The sequence below is a fragment of the Misgurnus anguillicaudatus genome, chromosome 12, assembly GCF_027580225.2.
Source record: "Misgurnus anguillicaudatus chromosome 12, ASM2758022v2, whole genome shotgun sequence".
NCBI classification, from domain to species: domain Eukaryota; kingdom Metazoa; phylum Chordata; class Actinopteri; order Cypriniformes; family Cobitidae; genus Misgurnus; species Misgurnus anguillicaudatus.
In genome coordinates this window covers 2,631,017-2,648,685 of record NC_073348.2, presented here as the reverse complement: position 1 = coordinate 2,648,685, position 17,669 = coordinate 2,631,017, and the positions used below count along the sequence as shown (strand labels likewise).

Genomic DNA, 17,669 nt, shown 5'->3' with positions numbered 1-17,669 from the left:
AGGATCACTTTCACTTATTAATATTTTTCCACATATAATAGCAAATTCAGAAGAAATGTATAATACTGCTCTGTGTGTGATTGCATAGCAAAAGATACCAATTTGATCAACAGATTTTAGGTTACTTTTCTATCATATTGCGCCTCCAGTCCAGTAGGTGGCGTGAATGCAGCATTTACGTTTGTCAACCGCCATTAAATACTAGAAGAAGAAGAGTGACGCTGTGTCACTCCAGTGTTCACTTGAAACAGCAACATTTATAGACGGAGCGAGCAGAGCAGGACAATAAATCCCCATACGCGCATTGGTAACTATACTTTCACTCTTTATCATCATTTAAACAAGTGTGAATATTTCAATGCAGTTTCACGCGCTTGTGTGTTTTATCATGATGATATCACTTTTAAGAGTTGATCCTCCTGACTGAAACACTGCATACTGTCTGCTCAGATTATACATGAATATATTTACTGTTGATGTTATAGAGAAAAGAGGAAATTAATGCAGTCTTTATTTTAAAACACGGATGTGTACAACTAAGATTATGCTCATCTTCTCCTGTATCATTTACATTTCTCTCGTTTACACATCCCTGCTAAAAAAACAATAGACCTTTTGCGAGAAGACGACACAGTTACGTAACTGTAGGCTGCGCGCGCAGAAAAACAGTGGAAATGAATTACACACAAGTGAAACGAGCAAGATAACTCACTAGAAAATGTTTTGTTGTGCTGTTCAATGTCAAAATAGGAATGCCAAAAAGATGACCTTCATTTTTATAGAAAACCGCCGTCGAAGATACCATTTGAAGATAAACGTAGGTGTTTATGATCGCAATAAGCCCTTAAACCGACAGACTTGAGTAATGAAATCATCTGGAAATCTATTAATAATTAGAATAGAAAGTAATTAGAGAAGATGTGCGGTGTTTTGTCGATGTCTGATCCCTCTGTGTGTTTCTTATAGCGTTTTTATCACGTTATGTTTATAATTTATTTAGAAGGATTAAATATTTGAATGGGTTATACTGAAAAAGCAATAATATTAGTTCTTCCGGTGGTGTTAACAATAAAAACTCAGAAATTTCACCATCAACAAACCAGAAGCATTATTTTCCACAACACCGCGCGCCGCCTGAGAAAATCTTGAGTTTCGTTGAGCGGAACCAAAAAGACTGCCGCGATAGCAGAGTTAGCAACATACATAATAATATCATCATTTATTAAATATTTAATACGTTTTCCTTTTTCTATTATTTCTTTTTACCTTATGTCTTCTTCCTCTTTGTTCTGAAATAATGATGTTTACATACTTAATAAATATAGAACACACACATGATGTAGCGTAAAGTGTTATCAATATATAAACAAGTCTATGCATATTCATTTGTCTGTAAACATAATAGTTTTATAATAGTTTTAGAGCAAACAGGTAGGCTATACATATAAGGAAGAAATAATAGAAAACTGGTAAATTACGAAATATTTAATAAATGGTGTTGTATAAAATACATGATAGTATTGATTAGTTTTTATATGTGTACTTTAGCGATTCATACTGTAAAATAATTGATTTACCAATAAAGAATATACATTACATACATGCACACATATCAGTAGCCAAGCCATATAAACTTTTTAATTTATCTAAAAAATAAACGTAATGTGATGAAAACGCTATAAGAAACATTACACTAAAGAGAAACAGACTTCCACAGAAAACCGGATCCATAAAAATCACAGTGTAATGCTAAAACACTTCACACCGCTACTGGAGCTACTGACTGGAGTCACTTTCTGCCACCAGTTGGGCTCCGCCCACAAAAAAAGTAATCCCTGTTTGCAAACATGCAAATGGTCTATAGACACTTTTACAGAAATTCTGTTGGATTTATTGGTTTTAATGGAAATTTTATTGGTTGTATTGGAAACTGTAATGGTGTCTCTTGGGGCGCACTCACATTATCCAAACCAAACCATGCCCCAGCGCGTTTGTCACCCCTCCCTACTCCCCTAGGTGCACGCACTCACACTGTACTTTTTATCGATCCGAGTCCGGGCGCGCTTTCGTCATTAAAATGCGATTGTTTTGAAAAAAGCAGGAAGTAAAGCTCTCTCTTAACACTGGAACCCACCGTAATGATAAGTCTGTGTTTTTTATTCGGAGTCGTTTGGTGCGCGATTACAGACAGCCTTCTCATATGTCATCATATTGCTTAGTTGATCTGTCACGTGCGCAGCTCGGACATTCACGTAACCCCGCTGCGTGCATCAAAAGGCTTTTACGGCGGCAGATGAAGGTGAGTGGTCGCGCAGCTGACGTCTTCACCTTTTGAATCGCGCTGAGGCGCGAATGCGCTCACACCACAGCCTTCCGCGCCTGAGCCCAAGTGAACCGCGCTCCGGCCCACCTCTGCAACCCGGCCGTGGCGCGATTAACCAATCCGCGCCCGAGCGCGGAACAGAGCGATCACACTTGTCAAACAAACCAGGCCTTGGGGGTCAAACGCGCCCGAGCGCAGTTTGGTTTGGATAGTGTGAGTGCGCCCTTGGTCTCTACTGGTATGTGTTGGGTTCTATTGGTGGGTCCATTAAATCCTAATGGAATATTGGAAAAAGGAATTTTTGTAGTGGCTTTTATGGTAAAAGCTAATTTTTTTTTAATGGAAACCATTAGGAATTTCTGTAATGGTTTTATTGTTTTTTTCTTCAGCAGGGTATCAGCGTATTATCTTAACTGTTTGGTAACCATGGTCATTTCGAGGCAGCTCTCTTGACAGCATTACAGTTCCATATCACTTCACTTCACATAGTTAACTGTAATAAGGGACTAACAAAAACAACATGGCAGACGATTTTCCTAAACCGCGCTGTTTATCCGTAACTCAGAAGATCGATTTAATAATGAATAACTTAAACTTGCCGCGTCAGCCCCGAATGTTTTAAGTCAAGCCCCGTGACTCCATCATGACCTAGGCTCATTTCAGTCAGTTCACACGCCACACCTTGTATTTCTCACGCTGCGAGGTAAGAGATATATTGTCCGGTAGGGGTGCGACGAGATCTCGCGAGATTAAATGTGTGTCGCGAGATTACATGTGTCTCGCGAGATTTCTTGTGAAGGTGCTGGCCGTTTCTCAAATAAAAGACTGCATCCTTCGGAGGTCGCATTTTTAAACTGCATTTACTTCATCACTGTCTTATTAGAGTCTATTAACAATTATAAAGTTTACTAATTATTTAGTTAATCGTAAATTGTTGTAATATGCTCTAGGGATGGGGCCGATCCGATCCAGTATCGGTATCGGGACCAATATCTGCGTAATTCCCGTATCGGATTTTCCGATCCAACATGCTTAGATATCCGATATCCGAACTGTCTGCGCTTTAACGTTGTCTGCTGAAATGACTCCGAAAGTGATTCCCGCCGGCAGGCTGCAAACTGTGGAATGGATTTCCTGAACGGAGGAGCGGCTCAACGAGACACAGTTATGAGACACGCCCCCATGCAGGAAATCCATTCCGCAGTTTGCAGCCAGCTGGATAGCGCTGACTGAGGCTAAACAACATGTCCGCTGTGTGGAAATTCTTTACCTTGGAAACACCGCAAAGCAAGACGGCAAAATGCAATGTTTGCAAAGCCGTTATTCAGAGAGGCGGAAGCTCCCTCGCGTTGTACAACACAACAAACGCAATCAAACATTTAAAAAATTATCAGTGGTGGAAAACGTAGCCTGATAGAACACTTGCAGCCACGGTATTTACCATCAAGGAGATATTTATCAGACACTGCGCTACCTGAACTATACAGCCGAGTGTCAACCAAGTTAGCTGAGAAGTTAAAAGGAGTTCCAGCCCTGAGCTTTACTTCAGATATTTTGACATCAAATTTGTTGATGTGTGTACTTGATTTTTACTGTTCAGATGCACATCGTTTTATTGATATAATGTTTACACTTGCACTTTTCATTCCTAAATGTTCAAGACGAAAGTATTTGTAATTTATGAAATGTAATAAATATTGACAATCAATTTGAAACCCTTACAGTTGCATATTTGTTTTCAGAATGGGATTTTTCCTGTTAACAGGATTCCCTGTTTTTCTGACTTCCTTTTCTGACCTTAAATTTACCTCAAGTTGGCTTTTGGGACATACATGCATGCATACATACACATACATATCATACTTGCCTGTTGAGAGGAGTTTATTTCAGTATCATATAAAATCAACAATAGTGATAATATTAAATGCAGCAAATACAGCGCTGATATCGGAATAGTATCGGTATCGGGCGATATCCAAATTCAGGTATCAGGATCGGATCGGAAGTGAAAAAATGTGGATCGGTGCATCCCTAATATGCTCACGACTTGTGAATGTAATGCTCAGTTAATGATCTGAAATAAACCTTGATGACGTATGCAGCCTGCATATGCGAGCAGCTTTCTATTTGACCCTTTTACAGTGGATGCATTATATTTGTCTTTTACTGCGTTTGCTTTTTTGTTTAGGTTTCCAATAATGTTCGTTTGGGAACTCGTGTGAAGTCTGAGACGTGTTGTGTTTGTCTGTTGATCAGTGTCAGATGTGTCTCAGCAGATTAAATCCTCACACAGACTTTATATGATTTAGGGCTGCAGCTATCGATTATTTTTGTAATCGATTAATCTAGCACTGAATCGATCGATTTATCGAGTAATTGGATAAAATTTTTTTGTGTGTTTTTAAACAACCAAAACAAATGATGCATATCGAAAATGACGTTGCTGAAAAATTTTCAACCATTTGGCTTTTATTTCTAAAAAACCCAGAGGTATTTGGCTCAAAAAAATAAGCCTATTTATAGGGCCCTATAAAATCCGTTTTATTTTTTCCCAAATTCCGTTTTATTTTTTCCCAAATTCCGTTTTCTCCGTTTTAATTCTTGCAAATTCCGTTTTATCCGTTTTAATTTTTGGCAATTATATTTTTTACCCTTTACTTTTATTTTAGTCATAAAAAGAGTGTGCCTTTAATGTTAATGATTAAAATGTAACTGATTTGGGGAAAAACTGGATAACAGGATTACTTAATGACTATAAAAGATGCATTTACACACGCACATACACACGCGCGCGCATACTCGCACAACTCAATTCAATGCATTGTTTAGTGTTGTTGCAGGAGGCTACAACAAGGTGCCAAAGAAGTGGTGCCTTCAGAAGTGCCTTAAACACATCAATCCAGCGGAACGCAATCCATATTTTATCGCTTGAAATGCATATAACTTTACAAACATACACAGGATTACTGATATGACTTAGGACAGCATGAGCGCGCAGCTATTTGCACGTGCGAGCGAAAGGGAGACAGAGAGCGGCGCCATGATGCAGATGATTATATTTTAAATGCGAGGGATAGTTAGTTTCCCTCAGCTCGCTTGAAATGCATAAAACTGAACAAATACATGAGGATTTGTGTTCGCACTTCGGACAGATGCGTGAGCGCGTGCACGTGAGAGAGGTACAGTGAGACAGACGTGTATGAGAGAGTGCATGTATCTTTGCGCTCACCGTGAACAGAGTGTTGACAAAACTTCCAAAATAACAGTTCTCCGGTCACATAGAAGTCACGTGAGACCTGCTTGGAACTAAGTGCTTAGCGTCGAATTTCTTAATTTTTTCGCTGACGAGAGCAGAGTCGTGTAGAGCCGCTTCGCCATAGTTTCAATGTTTTGGAGGGGGTCTGAAACGACGGGAGAGGGCGTGTCGCCCAGATTTACTTCCCCCGGTCTGCATTTCCCCCAGACATACGTTCGTCCCCCACACAAAAACATAATTTTATTCAAAATATGTAAAATTCCGCAAAATTTCGCGTTAATACTAGATTCCGTGTTAATTAGCCAATTCCGCGATTCCGTCCGCGATTCCGTGATCGCGGAAATTATAGGGCCCTATATTTATTTCACCCATTTAGTGTTTATAAGTGCCAGTGCCAACAATTAAGCACTTTAATTTATTAATATGCACAACAGGTTTCATGCTATAATCTAGCCCTTACATCAAAGTAAAAATCTGGTTTATGTACATTTCTACACATGCAGCATTTACCATTAGGCTACTAACAAATAATATATAATTTCTGGGGTGAGCCTATTTGCTATGGTAACAACCTGTGTGTGTGCGTGCACGTGAGGAAGAGTGACACCCCAGTCAGACGTTCAGTTGCTTCATTGCCTTTGGGTACGGCAGAAATACATACATTAATTTTCAATAGAACGCTGCATTTGGTTTGCATCACTTGCATTGCGGTGCATTTTAGTTTAAGAATCCGTTCGAAAAATCACAACATCACGTCCCGCTGTATACAGTGAATGCATGCAGCTGAAATTATTGTTGCGTGGTTACATAAAAGTTTAAGCATATGTGATGCATTGCGTGATCGGTCTGACTCGCGTGACAGAGACGAGCGTGCATGCGTGTGTGTGAAGTTTTTTTTTTTAAGCTATACTCTCTTGCAATTGAACTTGAATACGTTTACTACTTAAAAAACATCAAAGCTAAACATCATATCTAGTCAATCCGCATAACGACATCGCTACAAATACAGTATGGGATTAAAATCAGCGAAAGCTACGTTACCTTGTTTCATCGACGGCGACGCTTGGTGAAACAGCAGTGGATTGTTATCGATTCAGTTGCTGAATGTTATGATGATGATAAGAATGTAATGATCCCAAACTTTAGACATTCTCTGGCGTTTATGGACATATTTACTAGGGATGGGCATTTTCCAGTAATTTACTATTCGAATATTTAAGCTCATAAAGAACGAATATTCGAATATTCGTTTATTTAAATTATGTTAATTAAGACATGCGTCTTTTTTATTTTTTATTTTGTCATAATTTCACAGAAGGCTTATAATTAGGAAACATCCACAACAAGCTAAACTTATATTCTGTATGTATATGTATGTATGTATTTTTAAGTTGAAAACATTGTAAATTGTATATATATATTTTAAATTCTTCTTAAAAAATATCCTACAGAAAAAAAAGTTGTTAAAACCCCATGCGGAGCGAAGTCTGAGTCAGTCAAACCCTTAGTTTCAAGTCGGTCGTTAGTATGAATTCATTACTGTTGGATCTTACATACATTTTGTTATACCAAATATTATACATTAACCCCAAATCTAAGCGAAGTTTGAGGACTTGCGAAGTTTAAAGTTTGAGGACTTGACAAAGTAGGCTATCATCATTTAAACCCTTAAACAGACTTCAAACAAGAGCCCGGAGCAAACGAAAAAAACGCATCTACATAACCGACTGCTCAGTCAACATATAAATATCTTCTCAGTTTAGTTTGACATGTATTTGTGAATAAAGAAACCATCTTTACCCTACCTGCTTCGGTGAAAGCCCGTTCTTCTGACTAGATACAATAATGCGGGTGCTGCGGAGAAAACTCTTCCTCGTGTTGCATGTGATGATGGTTATCCGATAAAAACATCAGACGGATTGAACAAGATTGAATATCTGTATTTAACATTATTTTACAAATAACGTAAGCTGGCTCGATAGATTATTGTTGACTGTGCAAAGTTACTAACGTTAGCTTAATTTAACAAGATTTCACAAGATTTGTGCAGTTATCCAGTTCATTTTTGAAAGAGCACCGCATATTATAAATGTTCTCCGTTTCATTTCGTTCTCCGTGTCTGTCTCGTTATTAACAAAATAAAGTAGACTTTATAACAGAAAGCTTAAATCTCTAATGATGTGATGATGCGGGCGGAGAAGCACGTTTAATAACACGTGAGCCCTCACTGAGTCAGTTGCCAAATATGGCGCGGCGCGGCCAAACCCGGAGATAAAAGAAAAAAAACTTAAATTCGTCTGCAATCTGCATTGCCAAACAATCAGAAATATATACGAATTAATGTTCATGTATATCTTACATTTAAGTCTGTAAAAGAGTATAGATGAAGTGAAAAAGCATTAAATAAGTCGTAACCCTTTAGTGTCACATTAAAAACAAACAAACATTCGAATAGCATTTTTTAAATTCGAATTATTATTGCCGATCGAATATTCGAATATCCGTGCCTATCCCTAATATTTACTCTCCGCCATCGCGCCAACTAAATTCAAAATGTATCACGCGCTATGATGTGCTCCCTGAACATTGAACAACCATCCGTGTGAATCAGATCTCGGCGCGTGTAGTGCGTGTCATAGGAATTTAACGAGGCTCCGAGGCAGAATTTTTGCCTCGAGGAATTTTTTGAATCGAGTTAATCGAGTAACTCGATGAATCGTTTCAGCCCTAATATGATTTAATGTCTGCATGTTCTTGCTCAAAAAATGACAGTGGCTGTATCATTTCTAGTGTAAAGAAGTTGACATATTAAATATTAATATGGATTTAAACATTGTTTGACTAAAATAAGCGTTTCTCTCTGTCGAAAGTGATAGCGTCCGCGAGACGAGTCCTCTATCGCCCCCTGCAGGCATTGTTATAATACATAGATAATGCTTTTTATTTACAGTTGTGTTCAAAATTATTCAACCCCAACTGAAATTGATTGTTTTGGCCGGTTTGACATTGATTTTGATCATTCAGTCATCCTGCTTACAATTACATCAAAGAGGCATGTGTAGGTCAGACAAATATAACATAACATTTATAATGAAATAACCACAAATGTCTTTTCTGTGCTCACATCATTATCAGTTTTATTCAACCCCCAAGTGACATTCAATCTTAGTACTTAGTACAACATCCTTTTACAGTTAAAACAGCTTTTAAACGTGAAGCATAGCTTGACACAAGTGTCTTGCAGCGATCTACGGGTATCTTCGCCCATTCATCATGGGCAAAAGCCTCCAGTTCAGTCACATTCTTAGGCTTGCGCATTGCAACTGCTTTCTTTAAGTCCCACCAGAGGTTCTCAATCGGATTTAAGTCTGGTGACTGCGATGGCCACTTCAAAATGTTCCAGCCTTTTTTCTGCAACCATGCTCTAGTGGATTTGGAGGTATGCTTGGGATCATTGTCCTGTTGAAAGGTCCAACGTCTCCCAAGCCTCAGGTTTGTGACGGACTGCAACACATTGTCATCCAATATCTCCTGGTACTGAAGAGAATTCATGGCACCTTGCACACGCTGAAGTTTCCCTGTACCTGCAGAAGCAAAACAGCCCCAAAGCATGATTGACCCCCCACCATGCTTCATAGTAGGCAAGGTGTTCTTTTCTTCATAGGCCTTGTTTTTCCTCCTCCAAACATAGCGTTGATCCATGGGCCCAAACAGTTCTAATTTTCCACAGAACACTATCCCAAAACTTCTGTGGTTTGTCCACATGACTTTTGGCATACTGCAGTCGACTAGGGGTGTAAATCGGCGCCTTCATGACGATTCAATCCGATTCCGATTTCTTAGGTCAACGATTCGATTCTTTTCGATTCTTCAGAATTCCCCGTGATCCGATTCGATCCGATCCGATTCAATTCTAGATATTTTTTAGGGCTGTCAAAAGATTAAAAATTTTTATCTGTTCTAAATTTACCCTAATTTAACATTTAAGTTTTTAATGCTCTAATCAACATGGATTTGGACAAATATTTATGCTATATGCAAATTTAATGTTTACAACAGCCTGTTTACATTTTCAACAGAACCATAGTTTTATATTTAATTTTCCTTTAGAAGACCTTGTTCTTTCTCCATTTCTGTTTGCTGCTGCATCATTTGTGACCTGTGCTTGCAAATTGAGTTAAGATGAGAAAATTTTCTAAAATTAGTTAACATTTAACAAACATTTAACATTAAAAAACTTCAAAACAATGCATGATTTGTTGGAATCTGACAAAACATGACAGAACTACACCTGTTCACGCAAAGCAAAAACAATATCACTATGTGTTAAATTTATGTTTTTTTGTATTGTTTAAATCTGACATTAAGACAGACCACTTTAAGATGTAGACTAATGCAAGGGTTTAATATAGCCTAATGTTACACAACAGATACCTTTCCTCAACAGTTAACCAAACATTCACTTCAGATACAACAGATTATATGTCATATCTGCGTGAATTCTTGTCAAAACAGATATTTTTAAAACTGTAATTTTAAATGTCTATATCAGGGTCACGCACTCGCGCGTTTGTGTGCATGCGCGTCAGACGACAGCGTCTGGAAGATTGCTTTTGAGTCACTCTTAATAACTCTTTTAACATCAGGTCGAAATCTTTATCTATTTTAATAATTATTTTAACATCAAGCAATGTATTTTCTGTCATTTCTGCATGCTTTAAAAACGAAACCGAAAGTGAATAAGACGCATCTTTGCTTTAGATTATGGATTTGGGACAGTATACACTTCTCATGAAACGTACAGATAAGGATTATTTTAGATGTTTAATGACCATTTAGAGCATTGGATTTGCTAGACGAGAACTTAATGTTCTTATTTTTATGAAAACTTCCTACTCATCGAGACAGCGCGGGTCACTTGCTGCGTCTCAATTCATCCAGCTGTGGGCTAGACAAAGGCTCAAACAGAAATTGCGTGTTGCGCTGACGGTTCCATCGCTTTTAAAAGACTTTGCAATGTGTGTGAACAACAGACTGTGAAACGTAAATAACGCGTGTGAAGCGGTGTGACATAGAAGATAACAATGAGGTTAGTGAGCGCCACGCGCAGCGTAATAGTTGGTTGTACGCATCTGTCTGAGCGAATGCTGAAAATAGACAGGCGAGCAGACAGGCGGCAAAATAAACACATTAATAATCGATCCTCTTGCGGACGCATCGATGCATTGAATCGGCGCCTGTATGATCGATGCATCGATACGAATCGATTAATCTTTACACCCCTACAGTCGACTCTTCTTATTCTTTGGAGACAGCAAGGGGGTGCGCCTGGGAGTTCTGGCATGGAGGCCTTCAGTACGCAGGGTGCGCCGTATTGTCTGAGCAGAAACTTCAGTACCCACATCTGACAAATCTTTTCTCAGTTCCTCAGCAGTCACACGGGGACTTTTTTCCACTCTACGCTTCAGATAGCGCACAGCAGTCGCAGTTAGCATCTTTTTTCTTCCACGACCAGGAAGCGTTTCAACAGTGCCCTTTGCCTTGAATTTGCGAATGATGTTTCCTATGGTGTCTCTTGGTATGTTTAACATCTTTGCAATCTTCTTATAGCCATTGCCCTTCCTGTGAAGATTAATCACCTCTTCTCTTGTCTTCCCTGACCATTCTTTTGACTTCACCATGTTTGTAACCACACCAGTAAATGTTTAGAAGGAGTTGAGTATCACAGTCATTTTAAAGCTGCCTAATTGGTGCTTATTAGGCTTTATTGCTGTTCCCTGACATCCATAGGTGTTTTCAATACCTGATTGAAAACACTTCAATGAACCTCTGTTCTTCAGAGTGGTAGTTCTTTAAGGGGTTGAATAATTGTGTCAATGAAGAATTCACAAAAGAAACATTTACTACTATATTACAAAACCAATTGATGTCATTTTAGTTGCATATGGTTCTGCATTTTAGTCATTTTAGTTGCATATGTAGGATTTCATTCTGAATACAATTACAAATGTACACTAAATTCCCTAAAACCCTTAACAGCATTGGGGGGTTGAATAATTTTGAACACAACTGTATAGGCCACAAAATGTTGTTTAATGTAACTTGGTTTTAATACTTTATTTGAAACAATTATTATTGCATCTTCGTTATTGTGTAATTTTAAATGCTACTGCTCATTTGAGTCTATTTTTATTACCCCACAAATTACTTCATTATCAGTTAGCAAAATAATTGTTAGGGCCAGTCCTTGATTAGTTAAAACATTTAATAATGATTATTATTTAATAATAATGAAATAATGTGATTTCAGTTTCTTTTTCATTTATTTTATCATTGAGGGTTTCTTAAACAGTGTAAAAATATTGTCTCGTTCTCGTGAACCCAATCTCGTGTTTCGTCTCGTCTCGTGGATTAAGTGTCTCGTCACACCCCTATTGTCCGGCTATATACAATTAAAGGACGAGGCACAGGCATACGCAGGACAGTTCTGTCGAGTTTAGGGGTGTCACGATTCTCCAAATCCTCGATTCGATTACATTTTCGATTCTGATGTCACGATTCAATTCGATTCTCGATTTTTAAATTAATGTTTTAAGACAAAAAATTATATGCCTTTATTATTATTATTATTATTATTATAGTTTCACATTAACATGCACATTGCGTGCCTTTCCTCCCATGGGGGTTTGTGGGCTTTACTTTACGCGGAGAGCTTGTGTAGAGAGAATTCCTTCTGGCATGCAGATAGACTTTAAATGCGCGCGTCTTCTCCTATCATCTGAAAGAAAACCGGTGCGTCATAAGCAGCTGCGCTTCTGTCTCACGTGCACACGCTCTTGCATCTGTCCAAAGTCTAAACATAAACGAAAGTAATAATCCTTACGTATTTGTTCAGTTTTATGCGTTTCATGCGAGCTGAGGCAAACTATACCTTTTGTTTAAAATATAACCCACTGCATCTTGGCGGCTCTCTCGTGCACATGCAGAGAGCTGCACTCTGTCCGAAGGCAGATCACTAGGTAAGTAATCCTGTTTATGATAAGAATTCAATGAGTTGTAGCAATACATCCCTCGTTTTTAAAATATAAATTGCGTTCTGCTGGATGGATGTTTTTAAAGGCACTTCTGAGAGTTTATTTTTCCCCGCTTGGCAAGCCGACCGGACGTGACATGGGGGCGTGGCAGCATCGACAATCCCATTTTTTGGCCCAATCCCATTTCTCTGTCTTACCCCTTCCCCTTACCCCTACCCCTTAGTTTTGCACGTTCACGAGAGTGAAAGGGCTATCCCGATTGGTCCATACTCTCACGTGAACATGCAAAACTAAGGGGTAGGGGTAAGGGGAAGGGGTAAGACAGAGAAATGGGATTGGGCCTTTAATTCGAAGTTCGAGGTTGTGACTTAATTTCGATCGATTTGGATTTAAAATTGAAATCGTGACACCCTTAGTCGAGTTCAGCTGGTTCAAGTTTTTTAAGTGTGTTCAACTTTATTCAGCGCCGCAAGAACTTACAAGCAGATGAAATCAGAGTGCCGGAAGACTGATTTCAAATCGCTCGCGTTAAACTGATGTCATCCACTTGTCGTTTCTTGCAGCACCTCATGAAGTTGTACACACATATTAATGCATCCTATCAGATAATCAGAAAGTAGGGGTGTAACGATTAATCGTGCTAATGCGCGTTTTCTCAATGAATGAATTTGAATGAATTACGGTGAAATCCCGGCACATCCGAACGCCAGGGGGCGCTCTCATGCAGAAACTCCCTTTGTGCCTCACAAGAAGTAGCATTACAAATGCTATTCCAGAAAATGTCTACACAGGAATATTTATACGCTGTTCTTCAAATTGTTTCAGGTATTTTCATGATAATAAAGAATATTTTGAATGATTTTGTTTAACGAGTGTTGCGATTGATAAGGACTTCCTACTGACCAAATGCCGTAATACAGGCACAAGCTTTGCATAAAACAAAGAATCAATTCAGAATCGATTTCAGACAGGCATTTTTAATGAGGACCGCGATTGAATCGCGATTGAATCGTTACATCCCAATCAGAAAGAAATGAGAAGTTGTTTCTGTTTAAATGAAATTATTCCGCTGCAAGCACGTTTGTTACTAACATGAATTTAACGGAGTGGAAGTTGGATGAGCCAGATCCGATGAATGCTGTAGATATAACTTATTTTTAAGCATTTTGATTTACGATTCCTAGACGAAATCATTGCCTTTGATCAAGACACTGAGAGCTAATATTGAGGAATAAAGCCAAATTTGTGCTAAATTATTATTGATTCAGTCAAAAACTCCAACAGATTTGCAACCAGAAGCTTTAGTTACCTAGAACTAGATGCTTCCTGAAATTAATGTAATAGAGATGCATTTCATTATTATTTCCCTTTCATCATTAAATGTTCTGCAATACTGTATGTGTACAGTAGGGGTGTGCATTGGCACTGCCCTCATAATTCGATTCAATTACAATTCACCAGGTAATGATTCAATTCGCTTCTACGATGCATTGCGATGCATCAGAATTCTACTGTACACAACAAGGCAAATTTTTAATCAGTCAAGTAGTAAAGTCAAGTGCAACTATTCTCAACAAAAACAGAAGCTTAGCAGCTTTAAGACAATGACAATTATATACCTGAGATGAGAATTTTACACACAGCAAAGTCTTCCATGGAAAAGGGTGCGTTTTTATTTACCCGTCTATCACGGTCATCTCTCTCCGCCTCAGCCATCTTGAATGTTGTTGTTATGACCCTGGAAGTTAGGATTGGGCGGTTTCCACGGAATAAAATGTCAGACGTAATGTCAGACGTAACAGATTTTTCTATTCCGTCTATTCCGCGGAATGCAAATAAGTGGGCGTGGCTAACGCTGCCCTCACGCTTGTTAGACGGAGTGTGACAGAGAAACAAGTAAAATAATTCACTCATAAAAAATGAACGAGTTATTTCTGTAATTTTTTGCAGCGAGACTCTCTCTCTCTCTCTCTCTCTCTCTCTCTCATTTTTGTTTGCTTTTTTTGTTTGCACGTTGTCATCATTTCTTTCTGGGGTAGACGAAGCAAGTGGCTGGATGTTCTCTTGAGGGTCATCTGGTTCTCTGCACTCAAAAAAATGAATGTCAACCGCACCCCTTTCATCTGTGCGCTAGCGCTTTTGTTTCACTCAGCCTCACGGTGATCAGTCGTCTCCCACCCCTCCCCTTCGTGCTCAAGCAGGTTTCACTCAGGGTCCAGCTGTTTGCACGCGTCTGCAAAGATTAAGAATGTCTTGATGTGTAAACTTTAGAGAGAGTCGCGCTATGTGTCTCTTACTGTAATCCATTTACGTACATTTGGCGAATAAAGCAATGAAACACAACGTAACGTTTTTATGTGGAGCGACTGTTGCGCTGTTTGGGATTCACCATCAGTCTCTGTATATGCATGCGTTTAAGTGCCCTTAAAGCCGAAAGTATACTAGGGACGTCTGCGTATGCGCGCCATCATTGTCGTCCTCTAAAGGGTCCGCGGCCGGCCGCGCGGACCGTCCGCGTGCAGCCCAAAATTTGAGACCGCACGGACAGTGCGCGTACAGTCCGCGTACAACATCGCATGCGCGTGAAAATATTTAGACAGGACACTCCACTATAGGGCTGCACGATTCGGAGAAAAAATCTAATTGCGATTTTTCTGGTCAAAATTGCGATTCACGGTTTAAAGTGCTATTCATTAATATATAATAAAAGAGGTACATCCAGGTTTGTTGTGGTGGTTTTAATAGCACTAAAGAAAGATGCTGTGCTACTGTTTATTTAAAACCTCTTAAACATTGTACCAAGTTGTCTGCAGGACTTTGCTATTCTGCAGACAAACTTTTTTTTTAATCTAAGAACATTAAAAAAAATACAATTTAATCTTTTTTTTTTGAAAGTTTTATTTAAAATAACATATAGGCCAATGTATTTTGGCTGTCACTACAACAATGCATCTGACAAGCAAATGTTTAGTTTTTCTTTTAATCATAAGACTATACTCATCTTGTTTTACTTTTCAGGCATCTGTAATAAATGTAAATATATTAGTTATTAGAATCTATGATTTAACATAAGCAAAAAATACAAATAAAACACTGCACAGTCCTCACTGTAGGATTTTAAATGTGGAGCTGCAGAAGCTTGTTCAGTTAAGAGTAAGGGGTGATTTAAATTTTTGGTGTGTAATAAACATTTCTGACACAGAAAGCACCAGGTTACTGACACTTTAAGACACAAGACAGCTAAACTGCTCTGCTTCAATATAGCCTACTGATAAACATCCAGCTGTTTATGTTCACTTAGACAAGAAAGAAAACTTAAGTTTAGTGATCACGCGTGTGCTGACTGCTCTCTGTGTGCGCGCTTCATGAACCCTCATGCCTGTAAATATTCAAAGCGGTGCAGATGTGCGCGTGCAAGAAAGTATAATGTACCTGTTTCGTCTGCTGTGTTCCGGGCTTTAATGAAACCTGCTTATAGTCTGATGAGGCGTTTGTCATTGTTTGCGATGCATGACGAGAAACGGACGTATATACACCTTTCTTTAAGTCCAACATTACACAAAAGGGAAATGTTTTTGCGCATTTCTGTCCTTTCATTTGCCGTTTAATGAGTTATAATGCGTTTTTAAAATGACTGAATCCAAAATCTGCCAACTTCATGACATTCCGCGTTGTGCAGTTAATTCCATTTGTATGCATTTCACGATTCTGTCCGTGTTTTCCGCATCGCGGAAATCATTTGGCCGTACACTTTGTTGAGGAGTTGAACTGCTGCTCGCGCTCATGTTTTCCAAATGGTGTTATCTGACGTGTAGTCAGCACCTCAGTGTTAATGCACTCTATTGGTCTAAACTGCATCAAACGTAAAATGCGCATGAAGCGAACTGTCAAAAACTGCGTACTAGATGATTGTTATATTTAATAGTTTTGAATCTAAATAATCGCATTTCTTGCGATTCGAAGATCGCATCAATTCACATCGCGATTTCGGTTTAAAAACGATTAATCGTGCAGCCCTACTCCACTACAAACAATTATACAAAGGAAATAGACAGCATTTGCACACATACTATCGTTTTTCTTCTTTAATTTTATTTCATCCATAAACAGAAAGCTGTGGAGCATGTTTGTTACCATATTGTTTGATTCCTGTTCTTTGTTGTCTTCTTGTTTGTTCTAAACTGTGTTTGCAATGGTGGATCGGTTTCTTTTCTTCACCTATCCTAATGTTTTAATGTACTGTAAATGTCTCCAAATCAGTGCTGCACTAGAGTAATAATTTGAATAGAGACGCGTTTAAAAAAAAAACAAGCAAACATAAATTCTCTCTGTTATTGACAGGGCACATATAAACAAAATTCTCTCCACAGTATTCTTTTTCTAATAAAAACATTTGTTTATGTCTGTATAGATTACAGTCAGATTAACCTACTGAAGTCTGTGTCCTTAATGTTGATCAAACAACCCATGACAAAGAGACAAATAGCTCTAAAAATAATATATAATTTATTGTGTTATGATTAATTTAATTTGATTTCTGTACCTAATGCTAATTTCAGACCTTATTAATGTACAACTTTGTTCTCTTTTATAAATGTTTGCAATTTCTTTATTGTTTATTAGATTTTTTCCCACCTGCTTTTTGCTGATCCGAAAAAATAATCTGATCTGTGCCTCAAAAACTGTAATGTGATCCAAACTGTGAGTTTTTTTATCCGTCACACACCCCTAGTAAAGTTAGCACACAGTGATAGCCATAAATGCAATTGTACTAATAATTGGCATAATAATTTGTTTCGGTGTTTCGGTTTTTCTGCCTTGGTTTCCTTTTTTCGGTTTCGGCCAAGAAATTTCATTTCGGTGCATCACTAAATTTAACTTAGTAATTTCAACAAAAGACTGTGTCTTGTCAGCTTTACTTTAAAATTATTTGTTCAGCCAATATAACATTGTTGCGTAAAAGTAACAGATTAATAAAACCAATACAGACTTGCATCTCATTGGCTGATGATGCTGCAGTGTATTATGGGTAAATTGTTGTTCTGGAAGAATTGTT

The 17,669-nt window shown here is 38.3% G+C and overlaps 1 protein-coding gene across 2 annotated transcripts in view; it reads left to right on the top strand.

The window, feature by feature from the left end:
* The first annotated feature begins 108 nt into the window (after positions 1-108).
* The window catches only part of LOC129446065 (uncharacterized), a 129,263-nt gene continuing 111,702 nt past the window's right edge, over positions 109-17,669 (top strand). Inside the window, exon 1 of one of the 2 annotated variants that reach the window (XR_012372333.1) lies at positions 109-307. The gene's annotated coding sequence lies outside the window, so the exon portion shown is untranslated. The remainder of the gene's footprint in view (positions 308-17,669) is intronic. The other variant, XM_055207016.2, reaches the window with a different exon arrangement.